We start from the raw sequence: 17,342 nt of genomic DNA, 5'->3' as shown, positions 1-17,342 counted from the left end.
CCAAAAAAACAGAATTCTATTAACAACACCTAGGAGAACGCCCCCCCGACCAGGTAAAATACAAAGTACAAATAACTCTGTGAAAAGTAACTACAAAGTACATCAAAAATGTGTGAACAACTATTCCGGTGCACTAAAATACCAACATCTGAGGGGTAGTATGAAAGAAGGTATCCAAATCCCATATCTGCAGGAATGCATCTCCTTTCTTCCTCATCCTCTTAGAGCTTCCTTTCATCCTCTTGGAGCTTCCTTGCATCCTCTCCCATCTCCCATGGAGAGTGTGGACTACCGCTGTCTAAATCCTCGATAAAGACTCCCCAGTGGATATGTCCTGAAGATCAATGACCTGGCTACATCTAACAATCCATATGAACCAAGCTATAATGCTGGAAATCAGCTCCCATCTATGACAAAGCCCCCGAGTCCATTGTGTCTATGAGATTTGAGTAGTCCAAGGTAGAGATCCTGCTCAGATGTTGTCCAATGATAAGAAGTAGTGCTCCTCTGAACGTCCTCATAGCTGCATATACCTCTGTCTATCATCCAAGCTATAACCCCCCATGTCACCACCATGGACCTTGTTGTGCCATGGAATACTATCTTGAGAGCTCACCTCCAAACCTCTCAGGATCTTGGGCAATCCCATAGGGAATGCCTCTATGTCTCCTTTGGCTGACCACATTGTACACATATTATTGGATCCTTGCCATATTTAAGCCAAGTGCCAATTGCTCAACTACTATTGGCTAGAAGCCATAGAAAGAGAAATATATTCTTGTTAAGTTGGCATTCAACACCACACACACACTCGCCATGAACAAGTGAACAGCAAGAGAGGAGAGAGTGTAGGAAGGTCACATCCACTATGTTAGAATGAATGAAAGTACAATCCCTAAAGTACTAAGTACCACACCCCCACTGATAGGGTGTTCACATGGGAAAAACACCCTTCTCCAACTAGAAGGTAAAAAGTGTCCATGAGGTAAGGGAGCGTTCACACTAGAACATAGGAGGAACACGAGAAGTGTAACAAACCCCCCTTGAGTGAATGATGTGAACATATACAAGGAATAGGCAGATCAAACCCCAAACACTATCATGTTGAGAGCCTTGTGAAAGGCTTCAAACTTCTCTCTAGAGAGAGCTTTTATAAACACATCTGCCAATTTGTCCTCTATACGGACATAAACCAAGTCAATATCCGTTGCATGGAGCCTCTCTTAGACAATGATAATGCACCTCAATGTACTTAGCGTGAGCATGAAAAATTGGATTCTTGGCAACTGCCATGGCACTCTGACTATCGGTGAAGATAGAAGTGGGTACCTACTGTTCCACACTAAGGTTGATCAAAAGGTGTCTAGGCCATACATATTCCAATGTAGCTATAACTACTCTCTTGTATTCTGTTTCATAGCTAGATGTGGCCATTGTAGACTACTTGCTCAACCAAGAAATACATGAATCACGATGCATGAAATAATTGCCACTAGTGGAGACCCTGGTGTCAAAACAACCAGCCCAATCACTATATGTAAATGCGTGCAAGCAAAGAGTAGTGCCTATAGGATAGAAAAGGCCCAATGTTTGTGTGCCTTTGAGACAACGAAAGACACATTCAACTGCTTGCCAATGTGTAGTACCAAGGCTGTCCATAAAGCGTGCCAACTGGGAGACCCCAAACTGAATATTCGGCTAGGTGTTACACAAATACAATAAACAGCCAACAGCCTATTGATAAAGAGAATAATCAAAAGGTTCTCACGAATCCTCAAGTGTAAACCTGTGGCCTGTCTCAAGGGGAGTAGACATAGGCTTGCAATCTTGCATCTAAAAGCTCCAAAGGAGCTACCCAATGTACTTAAACTACTACAAAATAATGCCTACCTCAATTGCACTAAACTGTATGCCAAGATAGTAGTACAAGTGGCCAAGATGTGTCACATCAAAAGCATGTTGCAATTCAGCTTTCAAAACTGAAATGTCTCTCATGAGGTCCAGGCAACAACATGTCATCCACATAAAGTGTGCTCTCAATATGTGAATTACTCAAGCCAAGAGCAATCAAGTATGCATGTATCTTCCCTTCCCATGCCCTAGGTGCCTGCTTCAAACCATAGAGGGCCTTATGTAAACAACACACTTTGCTTTCTAACCCTTTCTAAACAAAGCTAGGAAGCTGAGTGACATAAACCTCCTTATGAAGATCACCATTCAAAAAAGCAATCTTCACATCCAACTAGTGCACATACCAATCATAATGACCAGCCAAAGCAATGACACTACGAATGGTGGTCATATGTGAAGTGGGTGCAAACGTCTCATCATAGTCAATCCCATGTTGTTGAGCATACCCTTTGGCAACAAGACGTGCGATCTATGCTACCAGCATATCTACGTTTTAATTTATAAACCCACCTAGTGCCAATAGCACGCTTGCCAACAGGCAAGTCACTCCCATGCGTCATTTTTATCAATAGAGTTTAACTCTAAATGCATAGCCGCCATCCAATGTTCGTTTTGTAAAGCATCATGTAAAGAAACACGTTCTTCATTGCATGCAGTAGCTACAAGGGCCTATGCAACCAAGTTACCCTATGCATAAGGAGTGGCTGCTCTATTTCTACCAGGAGGAGGAATGGGTTGTTTGCTGTCTTGAAATGTATCTAAGAGCCATCTAGGGACTGTTTTAGCTTCCTGAATAGCAGCCCTCTCATCCCCACTTCATAATCAACAATGCCTTGATCAATGGGCTGAAAATGAAGCTACTGTTCAGCATGTGTTTACTACTGATTTTGCTGCTGTAACCCCTGAATAGGTTGCTAAAATTGACCAAACTCAAGTCCACCTTGCTGAAATAAAGACAACAAACTATCAAACATGTTCAAAGGCCCCATATTGGACTGATTTTTGCAGTCCATGAAGGGTTGACCAACATGTTTAGTAAATACCACATCTCTACTAATAAAAATCTTGTTGGTGGAGGGTTGGTACAAGCGGTACCCTTTACTTTCTACACTATAATCAAAAAAGATGCATTTGACAACCTTATCTTCCAATTTATATCTTCCTGGTTGTGGCTATAAAGCATATGTCAAACAACCAAAGACATGGATATATGAAACCACTGGTTTCCGGCCGTTCCAAGCCTCATAAGGCGTACAATCAACCAATGCTTTAGTTGGGCCATGACTCAGCACATACACTACACACATGATAGCATCAAGCCAAAACTTCCAGGGCAACTTATTTTATGACAACATACAACATGCCATTTCCATCAAATTGCAATATTTTCTTTCAGCCACACCATTTTGTTGAGGTGTGTAGTTGAGGTGTGTAAGGCATAGTACACTAACCGATAATGCCCCTTTCAGCCAAGGAGTTCAACTCCCGTGACATATATTTCCCTCCTCGATCAGTATATAGTGTGATCAGCTTGCATCCACTGCCATTTTCAGCCAAGGCCAAGAAAGTTTTAAAGCATGCAAACACTTTGGATTTGTGCTTCAAAGCATATGCCCAACAATGACGAGTCATGTCATCAATGAAAGTAGCAAAGTACAAATACACTTCGATGGATTTGACACACATGGACCCGCAAACATCACTGTGCACAAGCTATAATTTTTTATCGGCACGCATAGTACCACCCTTGGGAAACAAAGCACGATGCGTTTTGCAAGGTACAATGGTGGCATCAACATGTAATGCATCCTCCAATGCTCTCCTCTCATATAAATCAAGATGATAAAGCCCATTGTACAAAGTACCAATGACAATGAGGATATCCCCATCACTATAGTCATAAAAAACACTGCATCGATCCATGTGAAATTTGACCATAAAACGAGCACATGTAATGGCTGAAATTCAAAGTAAGTTTTTCTTTATGCCTAGCATATACAAGACCTTCTCAAGCATAATAGTCTTCCCATCCACTACAAAAATGAGAATCTGACCAATGCCTTGAATGGCATAAAAGCATTGTTTACACATACAACTAATCCCCCCTTTTGTACATTTGCATATGATACAAACAAGTCATGAAAGGACGTTATGTGCTTAGAGGCACCATTGTCAAAATACCAAGTGCTGTAATTTTCAGAAACTAAAAGACCATGCTCACGTGAAGAAGGATCATACGAACAATGCACAACAAAGGCATAAGACTAACCAACATCCAAGCTTGCCAAATGTATCCTTGCATCCTTTGCATTAACTGAATTTCCAGCAACACTCATACCAGATTGTTTCTTCTTTTCGCTTGCCATCCTCTTTTTGCATTCTTCACTAACGTGTGTTGAGCTAAAAATGCATTAGCTTTACTTAAACAGCCCCAAAACTTGATTAATTAATGGAGTAACCTTGTTTATTTAAAAGAAACGCGATCCTAGAGAGTTTCTGTGTCCCACTTGGGAGGGCCCAAACTTTCTATAAATATGTATGCTACCCTCCATTCAGTCTACAATCTCGTCTTTGCAGATTTCAGGTGTTTCAGCTTGCTGCCCACACCCTCTTCACAGAGGACATCTCAACCGAAGTTGTACATTGCTGTCTCCATCAATTGGCGTCTGATTTCCAGCCCACTTCACACAGTTTAGAGCTATTCTCAGCCAGGCAACTATTGTTCATGCACAGACCTGTGCCGTATAGCTTGCCACGTCATCACAACCCTGCGTTTGCTTCCTGCAGGCTGTCGCCCAGTTACTGCAACTGTTGTTTGGCAGTTTTCTCTCTCCTCCAACTGTCGCCTAGCTTCTGCAGGCTATCGCCAGGCTATGCAGCCTATGCTTGGTAGTTTTCTCTCTCCTACAGGTTGTCCTACCTACGTTTTAAGTCCTCTCTCCTACTGCCTGCATTTTTAGTATTTCTCTCTAGTGCAGCCTACGTTTTTAGTCTTTCTCTTTCCTCGTTGTTTTCTGCACTAGATCCAGCTTCTCACTGCTCCGTTTGTTGGTATTCAACATCTAGAGACTACGTTGCTGCAATTCGGGATCCGTTCAGAGTGTGGCACACTCTCCAGCTCATTACCCCTGCCCTAATACTTGAGATACAAGAGTTTGAGGTTCAATATTCATTCATTGTATAGTGTGTTTGCTGCATGAGCATTGTATATTCAACACTTATATCAGTTCAATTATTTTCTGTGTTCATTGTCTCTGAGTTACCCTAACCCTAACTGTGTTTTTTATCAGTCTATGCTTTGTCGTACAATTGTTATTTGTGTTTCTGTGTCAAAGTATTTCTTTACATGGTATCAGAGCCTAGTAGTCTCTGAGTAACCTAGGCCTTTGATCTGAAAGCTCTCCGCAAGAAGCAATAACAACTGTAGATTCAAATGACTTCAAACACATCAACACCAATCCAGTCTCCAGACAACCTATGCCGAGAACCCAGCGAGAGTGGGCAGAACAGCTTGCTCCACAAAGTCATGGTGGAAGACACTTCTAACAACACAGAAAAAAGGCTATACAAGCTTTCCACTGAAGAATATCATGTGATCATGGGCTTTAGACGAAAGAAGATTGAGGAGCTCGATCCAAGGACTGCCCTTCAGGACAAGCTACTCAATGAAGGTATGCATGAATTTCTCTCTTCAGATGTTGCGAATAAATCTGATGATATTGCAAGACCGTCAAGACATCCTTTAGGGATGGGCCCCCCTGTTGGAGAAAGAGATTCGGAGTATGTTCCATTCTTTCATCCTCTTCCGTCCACTCCGGTACAAGGTACTTTAGATTCGTATTTTGTTCCTTCGTCTTTTACCTCTTCTACTTTGCAATATACTGGTAGAAATCATGAGGAAGATAGAGTACAATCCGTCGATTACAAAAAAGGTTCTCCTAAGGACCAATTCTTGTACGTTAACACACATCGTGAGGATTATAAGAAAAATTCAGGTACCTCTTTTTCTACCCTTCCTTCTTTTCAGTTTTCTTCTCAAAATCAAAATGAATTTGATGTTCCTATTTCTACATTGCACAGTGCATCATGTCATCATTTCATTTTCAATCATTAAATGGTAAAAATGAACAAAATGCATCTACACCTTTCACACCACAAATTCAAAACCCACCCATCCCACCACATTCTTCCGTTGCTTCTCCACTTCCTTTTATACCATTTACATTCCCCTATCAAACACCTCATGTTGCACATCACACCGCATCGAGGGGTTATGGAAACATAGGCATCACCATTAGGATCTCATCATTTCCTTCATCATGTGGTATTCCACCTACTTCTCACACACTTTTGGGATCAATGCAGCCTAGGTATTCCTCCTAGTCTCTCCCAAGTGTGGATGAGTTCGTACCACAGCTTGCCTCTATTGCATTACCTAGTGGACCTTCTGGTAATGCTGTTGTGCCCCAGCCAAGCTTTGGACAGGGCTTTCATGTCCCAATGCCTCCACCTCCATCAACACCTTATGGAAACATTCATATTCCAGTGCCTCCGTATCAATCGGCACTCATTGGACACTCCCAACCTATTTCTGCCTACCTACCTTTTCCCCCTCATTCTTCCTGTATCAGGCACACCCACCACCACCATCTTACTCTCCACCTCCATCTTATCCCACTTTCCCGACACCTCATGGTTCCAGCTCATCTTCTGCCAAGTATGCTTTTAATGATAAGACTCGTTTTAACCGGTCAAACCTTTTCACTTGGTCGAACTTGATGAGACATGTCCTTGACTCCCAGAACCTATGGGATCTTGTGCAGGGGTTGGAACCCCAACCGATCCTGCACTTGTTCCATACAAGGTTGTCCGCTCCTGGAAGGCTAGGAATGTCTCCACTATTGTGGAGCTGATGCAGGGCTTATTGCCTAAGTTTCATTCTCAGCTTCAGCATTTTGACTTAGCATCAGAACGATGGATACACTTCACTGACTACTATGTGGCTTGGAATAGGACCGTCGTATAAATCTTAACCATGAGCTCCAATCTTTAAAATCACAGACCGGGATGACTTGAAAGTGAAGTTGGCTAAGTATCGGCAACTTCTTACCAAATTCTCCATTATGGGGACTCCCAAGTCCTCTAACGATCAAGTCACATTGTTTTTGAACAAAATTCCCAAGAAATACTTCAATTTTGTGGAAGGTATAGTTTCAAAGCTTACCATGCCTACTTTCTATGAATTTGAGTGTCAACTATTGCGTTACGCACGGTTGTTCGATCAATTGCATATGAATTCTTTCCCAGAGGGGACTCTTGTTGCTCATTCTCAGAAGGGACAACAAGGGAAGGGCAAACAAAATCCATCTTGGGAATCCCAAGGAAACTCCCAGTCACAACTCAAACAAGGGTAGCAAAATGTACCTAAAAAGAATAGATATTGTTAACATTGTCAAAAGGCTGGTCATTTTGACGATAAGTGTGGATCAAAGGCCAAAGGCACAGCACCCAAATCTAAGTCTTAGACCCCCACCCCTCAGTCGGGCAACCCCCAGCAGGGAAGGCAGAGTGATGGCAAGGGGCAGTTTAAAGGTCAGACTGCCACGGCTCAGTCATCTTGGTCAATAACATTCTCAAATCAAGAGGGATTGTCTGACTGGTCTACAAAGGTCCACATCGTCTCCATAGAGACATCACATACGAGTCTCGTCCACATCTGTGAGTTGCCTCTTGAACGAGGTTACCGCAGAAGCCCACTTGTCACAGCCGAGCACTTCAGCTCCTGTTGGATTGTGGACAATGGAGCTACACATCATATGACTCCTATAGAGGACATTTTTCGTACCCGAGCCCCTGCAGCGGGGCGGGTCCGCGTACGAAACAACTCCTCGGTCAAGACTTAAGCTCAAGGTAACGTCAATTTTGCCACTAACATCTGGATCTAGCTTCGCTGGACAATGTATACCATGTCCCCCAGTTTTCTTTTCAACAACCACAGTCGAGATCCTTGACTCTCATATTGGTTTAGTTATTGCTCGCGGTGAGGCACAGCCTAATGGCCTTTACCACATGATGACACACTTTTTGACCGAGCTGACAACTGAGGGCTCCGTGTTTCATAGCTTCCAGGCATTAGCCACACCTCGGAAGCCTACAAACAATGAGTGTCTTTGGCACTTTCGCTTAGGGCATATTGGTTATGACTCTCTTTATGGGTTATCCCGATGTTAGCTGGTTGAGGGTCTTTCCCATCTTAAACTAGCTCACGATGTCTGTAAAGCTTGTCAGCTCGGAAAGCAACACTGTACCCCATTCCCTCAGCAGTCCACACATCGTGCTGAGGAGCCTCTTAGATTCATTCATGTTTATCTTTGTGGGCCGACATCCACTGCCACCTTAAATGGTGCACTGTACTTCTTTTTGATAGTGGATGATCATTCTAGATACATGTGGGTGTACTTCCTCAAGTATAAGTCAAATGATTTCACATATTTTTATGCTTGGGTGCTATTGGTTCATAACCAGACTAGACGTCGTATTGGTTACATGAGGAGTGACGGCGGTGGTGAGTTTATCTCCCACGAGTTTTCCAAGTTTCTACTGAAGCATGGTCTCTCTCGCCAATTCACATCTACTAACTCCCCCTCTCAAAATGGAGCTGTAGAGCATAGGAACGGGACAGTCATGGAAATGGCACACTCTATGCTGTTCACAACTAAGCTTCCTGAGAGCCTTTGGGTCGAGGCTATTAACACTTCAATGTACATCCTCAACCGGTGCTCAACTGCGGCTTTTCTTCAAAAGACCCCGTATGAGGCGTTTTTTGAATCTCAGCCCGTCATTTTCCACTTCAAAGTCTTCGAGTGGCATGCCTACACACACACGCCTCTTGATCCTACTGTCCACTTGTCAAAGGATACCCTAGGAAAGCCCTTTGATGCACATACCTATTGCTCTGTTGTAGGAAAACTTCTTTGGTTAATTCACACAAAGCCAGATTTAGCTTACTCAGTCAGCATACTCACTCAGTATTTCATAGCACCTAGGATGTCACATTGGATTGCATATCTTCGTGTGTTGCATTATTTACCATGTACTTATTCTTATAGCATGACTTATGATTCTGGTTTATGTTTGCAGGGGTACACTGATTCTGATTGGGCAGGAGATCCCGACACCCAACGTCCCCATGGCAGCTACCTCTTTACCTTGGGCACAGCTCCCATTTCTTGGTCCAACCGTAAGCAGGAGATGGCAGCGGCTTCCACGGCCGAGGCTAAGTACCGGGCTCTCTTCGATGGCACCACTGAGGCCATCTACCTGAGGAGTTTATTGGTGGCACTTCATTTTCCATTGCGACTCTCCCACCATTGTCTACCTCGACAACTAGAGTGTCATTGCCCTTGCGGTCAATCCGATCATTACACCACAGACACAGCATGTGGAAGTCCACTTCCATTTTTCCAGAGAGCGGGTTGAGCTAGGCACTATCCGCCTAGAGTTTATGCCTACATCCGACAATTTTGCAGAGATTTTCACCAAAGCGGTCAACTGGCCGGTTCTACAATACCTGTTACCCAAGATCGGTTTGGGTACACCCTCCTCTACTTCAGCTTGAAGGGGAGAGGGTGCTTCCCTCTTTGCTTTCCCTTCCAATTTGAGAGAGGGCGGCTTCTCCTCTTGATAGTGGCAGTGATGGTGCTTACAGTTTTTAGATATTCATTCATTTATTCTTTTGTATTGTATTATGGACATTTGTAACTTCATTCGCACTGTTAGGATGATATGATTGTAAAAGGGCACTTGGGCAAATGAACAATTCCCCTGCAACGGCACTATCCAAGTGACACTGTTGCATTGCATCTTGCGTGAGCATGACATCTTGCATCGCCCTTTGCATTACCCCATGCATTGGTATTCTCTTCATGTAAGCATGCATCTGTGCACATTTATCTATTTTCGGTCTTTCGGAGTGGTCCACTCTGGATCCACCATATTCGTTGCATTGCCCATGGCAATCTCCAAGGCAGGTTTTTCCTTTGCTTGCTTGCTTGCTTTTCTTGTCTTGCTTGCTTGATATATTTGCTATATCCACACCTTAGCCTTATTCTTCTTCACTGACATCCAGTAATGGTAGGGATAGTATGCTTGTTTTGTAAAGGTCTTGGGTTTGACCATCTTTTATCATTCTCCTGTTTGGGACACAAATACTCAATAGGACGAAAACTAATTTGAACCCCACTTAATGCTAACTCTATCAATTTTTTTAAAAAATAAAAAACAAAAAACCAAAAAAAGAGAAATCCATAGCTAACTCCATCCACCTTTGTAGGGCTTGGTAGGCCACTGGGCAGCTGATGTGCACCCTTTGTCTGATGCCCTGTCCTCTCTAGGGTGACGCTTGGGCTCCCTCGGTAAGATAACCATCACCTCTTTAGTCTTAGTAGACCATTGGGCAGCCGACGTGCACCCTTTGTCCGATGCTCTCGCTGCTTTGGGGTGGGACACCTTGGGGTAAAAGATCCTTCTCGTGGCATCGTTGTTGGGCCTGAGATGGGGTGTTGAGCTAAAAATACATTAGCTTTACTTAAACAAACCCAAAACTTGATTAATTAATGAAAATACCTTGTTTATTTAAAAGAAACGTGATCCTAGAGAGTCTCTATGTCCCATAAGCAAAAACCCACTTGGGAGGGCCCAAAGTTTCTATAAATACGTATGTTGCCCTCCCTTCAGTCTACAATCTTGTTTTTGTAGACTTCAAGAGTTTCAACTTGCTGCCCACACCCCGTTCGTGGAGAACATCTCAGCCAAAGCAGCCGAAGCTGTCCATTGCTGTCTCCATCAGTTGGCGCCTAATTTCCAACCCTCTTCACACAGTTTGGAGTTGTTCTCAGCCAAGCAACTACTGTTCCTGCACACACCTGCTACCGTACAGCCTGCCACATCATCACAGCCATGCGTTTGCTTCCTGCAGGTTGTCGCCGAGCTGCTACAGCTGTCATTTGGCAGTTTTTTCTCTCCTCCAGAAATTGCCCAGCTTCTACAGGCTATCGCAAGGCTATGCAGCCTGCTTTTGGCAGTTTTCTCTCCTGTAGGCTATCCTGCCTGCATTGTTGCGTTTGTTGGTGTTCAACATCCAAAGGCTGCCTTGCTGCGGTTCGGGATCCGTTCAGAGTGCATAGTGTATTTGCTGCATAAGCATTGTATATTCATTAGTTATATCACTTTACTTATTTTCTCTGTTCATTGTCTCTGAGTTACCCTAACCCTAACTATGTTCTTTTATCAGTATGTGCTTTGTCGTGTGATTGTTATTTGTGTTTCTATATCAAAGTATTTCTTTACAGCATGCCCCTTCTTCCCGCAATAATTGCACCTCTTTTTCTTAGCACCATCATCTTTGGTGCTTGAGGAGTCCGTAGAAGTAGTTGTTTTGTCTTTTCCTTTGGAGTTTGAGCGCTGCCATGACTTCCCTTTGTTAGGATGGTTGGCTGCAAATGCTTGATTATCCATACTTATATTAAAGCGATTCAGCCATGATTGCTCTTCTTACAACAATAGTGATACCAACGCATCAAATGTGTGAGCATTAGCATCTCCCTTTGCAAGTAAACAAAGTGTAGTGGCAAAACTGTGATAAGTATCATGTAGACCAACCAAGTAGGGTAGTCAGGTACGATCCATCTAATCCGTCAAATCTGTGGACTTAGTACGGTACCAAACGTACACAAAAAAATCTCGGATAAAATTTGATATTTCGTACAATCTTTTAAAAATACATACAAAATTAAGGGTTATGCTAGTAAATATTACTTGTTTTAACATGAGAGTAGCTATCCATGAGATACTGGTTTTTTTGTAACCAATTGCTGTCCAAAGTACAAATGTAGGTGTAGCTCAAAAAGAAATTTAAGAAAATACCAAAAACTCACAATTTCTTGAAAATTTGATAGCATCGATAAAGAAATTGCAACTAAAAGGGCTCCAATGTGCACAAATGTCGATGTAGAAGTTGTGATTGGCCTCAATGTCGATGAATTTGGAAAAATTTTGCATAAGCCCCAAATTTAATCAGTGAAATTGAACCTCGAATGTGAAAAGCTCCAAATTTCGGTGCAAGACCAAGAGCACCGAGTGTAGAATCCCCAAAATTTTTGGGAGATTCGGGGTTTTCAAGCAAAAGCCCTAATTTTTTTTAAAGAAATCGAGGTGAAATTGATGTTTAATGCAAAATCCCCAAATATCCGTGCTTGTTAAGAGGCTGCACACAAACAATGGTTTAATGTGGATTGAGGCTGAGCAAATACAATAAAATAATATTATTTTTTAATTTTTAAATGGCAAGGCTGACGAATGCATGCTATTAGCACATGAACCAAGGCTGTTGCATGAACACAAAGCATGTCGGGGCCAGTGTAGGGCGATGTGATATGGCGAAGGCTCACAGCGTAATGCATGACATTTAGGATTGGTTGCACCTATCAGCAAGTCAGAGGCGCTGTGATGGTCGAGACGAGAATGTAGCCGAGCTAGCAGCTACACTGATTGTGGTAGAGGCCCTCACCTGATCAGTCGCATACATACATAGCCTATGGGACTTACCCAAACACGGATATGCACGGTTGGCCCTTGAGCCCTCCAAGTAGCTTGCCAGAGAGGGTGATACTTCATGTTGATATGCACATATGTCGGCCTGGTTTGAGTTGCATGGCTTTAGCATGGACAAGTTACCCCCTTCCAATACTCCCTTGATGCACCATCCCTTGATGTCCCTTCTTATTTTGCTTTGTGCTACATACATATTTTGCACAGACAGTTGTACCATCATACACATGATTGTAACTCATGGTCTCATAGGTCAATTTGCTCTCTTCTTTTTTTCGTAAAAGGTAATTGTATTAATTACGAAAAAAGGTACAAGTTTACATGATTACATGATTACAAAATACACGAGGGCCCTAGGCCAACGTGTATAAAATCCCAGTACTAATCCACGAAAAAGGTTACACAAATCATGGCAAAGACCCAGAGGCGATTGCCATATGCCAAGGAAGCAAGTCCTCCCGACGGAGCAATTCCGAGTGCCGAATGAGATCTATCTCCCAATGCAAGAGACCTTTAAGCCGGGCAATGCGTCTCGGTACATTAGAGGCCGAATCAAAGAGAAAGGTATTCCGCGTGGTCCAAATGTGCTAGCATCCCCAGTATCTGAAAAAGTGGAATAAGATCTTCATATGTAACTGTGGCGGTGCGGGGTAGTTTGGGCGCACAAAAACCCAATCGAAAGGAGTTAGTGAGGACCCCACCACTGCGCACCAAACTTGTGACAAGAGTGACCGGATATTCTTGGCGAGCGGGCAAGAAAGAAATCGATGTCGGGCTGATTCCACAGTAGTGGTTCAAAAGAAACAATTGCCATTCGAGATTTTACGCTTGGAAAGGGCCGAGGCAAGAGGAAGACCACCAATCATTACCCGCCAAAGAAAGACCTTGCATTTGAAAGGTGTCTTATTTAACCAGCCCTCCATCACAGTTGCCTTCCACCATGACTGCGATTTCCGCAATCCCCATACAGTACTATCTTTCACACCCAGCCATTGCTGATCTTGAATGAGAAGATGATACACTTGATTAGCAGAGGCCTTTTCCAAACTCAACCGGCCTACAAGGTCCCAGTCCTGCCAAGACGATCCACAGCCAGGGCAGGAAAGGGTTGCCTACCCTGAAGTACCAACAAAAGCTGTTCCCATAAATCACGGTATCCGCGCAGGATCCGAAAAAGTCTCCTAGCAGTACGAAACGATGTGAGGACATTGCGAGTGGCAAGGGTAGCATCCGCAACCGAAGTCACATCCAAACGGGCCATGCGGTTAAATCTCGGTTTAAGCTGATGTTTGTCTTCCCATGAAAGTAATCTCGAGACTGCCAACAATTCCAGTTGAAAGGAGTTAGTATGCAAGCACTCCCCCACTGGATGCCAACGGGCCTTTTCGAGCACCACTTTCCAAGAGCCAACCAAGTGCAATAACAGAGAGAAAGAGGGACTGGAAAATCGAGAGTCTGCATTAAGAGCATGCCACCAAGAGCCCCGAAGTCGTGTATTACCATGGCGTAGTCCGCTGTCCTCAAGAAAATAAAGGGCTATAATGGTCCACAGGTGATGATCCACACACGTGGCGCGAAAAAGAGACCAACGAATAGCCAACATATGAGTTTCAGCATCCAAAATAGCCCCACCACCCATGCGTTTAGGGGTACATGTATGTGACCATGAAATCCACGAAATACTTGCTTGCAATGAATCCTTCTTCCATAACATGAAACGAATGGGGCGAGTGAGAGCCTTCAAAGTAGTAGGAGTCCACGGCAGCAAGGGCAAGAAATATGTTAGCATTGGCAGCATAATTGTCTGAGCCACTTTAAGGCGGACATGGAATGGCCACGCTTGCGACTTCCAATACATAAACTTTGCTGCCAGTTTTTGTGAAATCCACTTCAATAGTTCCTTTGGCTGAACATCCACCCCCAATGGGTATCCAAGATACCTTACAATGGAGCCACGGGAAACAACCTGGCCCTGCCAACCTAATGACTGTAAATTAGGCTCCGTGCAACTGAGTATGGCTGATTTAAAGGCATTCTGTCCCAAAGGAAGAGACAATCCGGCCAGCTGAGCAGAAGCCGCCATTGAGGATAACATTGAAAGGACCGGGTGAGTCACCAGGGCAAAGAAGAGAGAACTCAAAGGCCAACCCTGTCTGACCGAGCGTGCAAGGACAAATGGCTCTGTAACCCCACCATTGAGCATAACTCTTGAAGAAGCCGCAGCACTAATGGTGTAGATCAATCGGGACATCCAAATACCAAAACCCATAGCAGACATGAGTTCTGCAATGAAAGACCAGTCTAAATAGTCAAAATCCTTTCCAAATCCAATTGAATCAATACCACTTCCTGACTGGAGTGCCTCGCATAGTCAATAGCCATTTGCACATTTAAGATATTATGCAGAATGTTGCGGCCCTTAATGAAACCATATTGGAGAGGATGCACAATAGCTGGAAGGTGCTTGTGAAGCCGATTCGCCAGCACTTTGGAGAAGATTTTATACATCGAACCCATCAAAGAAATTGGTCTCTAGTGTTGCAGCATTGACGGCGAAGGGACCTTTGGAAGTAGTTTGATAAGGCCTTCTTTCCATGAGGAAGGCATGACCCCTGTTTCCCAAACCTGCTGAAACATAGCCGCCAATGGCTTCACGAGCTGGGTGGCTGAGTTCTCAAAGAATTCATTGGTGAGACCATCCCAACCAGGACTTTTATCCTTGAGCATAGCACACTGGAGTTGAAGAAGCCTTCTTTAACTCGCTTTTCTTACATGTGGTTATTGTTGGAGCGCCTTTATGAGGTGCGGTCCGCCTTGTACTAGACAGTGGTGTCTACTCTATGGAATGAGTGGGTTAAGCATGAGACAGGGGAGGCCAAAGCCATGCAGCACTTGTGCCTTAATGAGTAGTTTTGGCAAAAAGTTCATGCCATTGTCATTGTCGTGACTCCCTTTTATAGGGTGTTACATATGAGTGATTGCGAGGGGTCCACCATGGGCCTTTTCATTCACTTCTTTAGAGCGGCATTGGCGAAGGCACGTGCTTGTACAATGATCACAGAAAAACAGCATGCACATGTTTAAGAGATAGCAGAGAGGAGATGGGAGTGGATGCATAAGCCTATCCATGGTTTTTCCGCATTGGTACAACCAGTCTACAAGTCACTGGCGATCATGGATGATAGAGAGTTCCGTTCAGACCAGCTTGTTTATTTGACTCGTGTGGTCCCTGTGGATGACCACAATGCAGTGCTAGAGGAGCTAGGATGCTATGCAGATCAAAGAGGGCATATGGCTTTTGTTTCTCCCACTTGTTGGAGCAGAGAGTCACTTGTGAAGTCTTTATTTTGGTGGCAAAACTTTGGATATGCACTGGAGACCCTTTAGCCCTTAGCCATGAGGGTCCTTGCCAAGATTGCTCTTCGAGTGCATATGAGAGAAACTGGAATGCCTATTCTCTCATTCACACAAAGATTCGTAATCGGCTTAGCACACAACAATTAGAGTGGCTAGTCTGTTGCCGCACTAACTTACGCATGATGAGGGCTATGATAAGCATGGGTAGTCCGAAGCAAGTAAAGAATGATGAGGGCTTTGATACCATTGCTACGTTAGGGTTCCGCAGCACGCGCACACTCACACACACTCACGGTGAACAAGTGAACAAGTGAACAGCAAGAGAGAAGACTACTCTGATCCTCTACCTAGAGCAACCACTCAATGCTATAAGGTCAAGCTCCTCTCACTAGAGGCAGCCATCCTCCTCAACTGTGAAAGTGAATGTCCTGACTTTGCTAGACACAATAATATCCCCTCTAGAGAAGAGACCAATCCAAGTCTGGAAGGTAGCTATATCAGTCTACCAATCTAGTGGAACTCCCTCCATCACGGCCACAACCATAGTCTTAGCTCTCCTAAGACTATGTAATCTCTACCGTTGAGTCTCCTATGGCAACTCCTAAAATGCAAACCAATCCACACTAACATAGCAACCTGTGTACAGAATCTTGCCCATGACAAGTGTGTCCGCTATCCAATAGTGTGGCCTGACTTTGATCTTAAATAAGGATTAAAGATAAAAGGCTGCCTCCTCTTCTCTTCGATAGTAGTTGGAGGGGAGATGGTGAAGTCTCGAAAATACAGATCTTCATGCTTTAGACCTCAAAGTTCCTCCCTAAATCTTGTTTCTATAGACAAAATGTATATTCAACATGGGGATGTAGCATGTACTTTGGCTTGAGGTCTATCAAGTACATAGGCCATTCTAATCTGCAATGCACCTCATTCTCATGTATCAGCTCTTTCCTGTTATGATCACGACTTCAACAATGCCTATATTAAACAAATTAAGCAGCTTAAGGGGACCAACTATGAATTTTTAGACAGAGAAGAGCCAGAAGCTGCTGACTATCTATAGGCATACATTGTGGATGTGGAGTCTAGGGCACTGTTCCTCCATTGTTGCTCCTCATAGAACTAGTTTTAAAATGGGCACCTCAATATCACTAGTCATCTCCTTTAGTACATGTATCAAGGGTAAAGAACTTGGAACCTCCTTAGGAATGATAGTGTTGACTCCAAGCAAGAAGTAAGAGGTGTGAAACAATCTAAACATAACGAGTGCAAGCTGCAACCATCTATGTGAAAGGCAAGGGGACCAAAGGGATTCAACTTCGTCTTAAAGGCAAGTAGATCATAAATTTCCAAACCAAGAGCTTTCACAAAATCAAATGGCTATAATTGGGTCTGATATACTTCGCCTAAGAAGAAGCCATCAGAAGTCCTCTCCATGTCTTTGGGCAACTCAAAGGGTGGCAAACATG

At 43.7% G+C, this 17,342-nt stretch overlaps 1 protein-coding gene across 12 annotated transcripts in view; it reads right to left on the bottom strand.

Annotated features, from left to right (window-relative positions):
• The window catches only part of LOC148026779 (uncharacterized), a 219,631-nt gene that overhangs the window by 75,605 nt on the left and 126,684 nt on the right, over positions 1-17,342 (bottom strand). The window lies entirely within an intron of this gene.

This window comes from Lygodium microphyllum, chromosome 13, assembly GCF_053477565.2.
Source record: "Lygodium microphyllum isolate KBCC chromosome 13, Lygodium_microphyllum_v1.1.10, whole genome shotgun sequence".
In the NCBI taxonomy this organism is placed as follows: Eukaryota; Viridiplantae; Streptophyta; class Polypodiopsida; order Schizaeales; family Lygodiaceae; genus Lygodium; species Lygodium microphyllum.
Note: the sequence above shows the minus strand (reverse complement) of the source record. Positions and strands in the feature narration are given on the sequence as shown.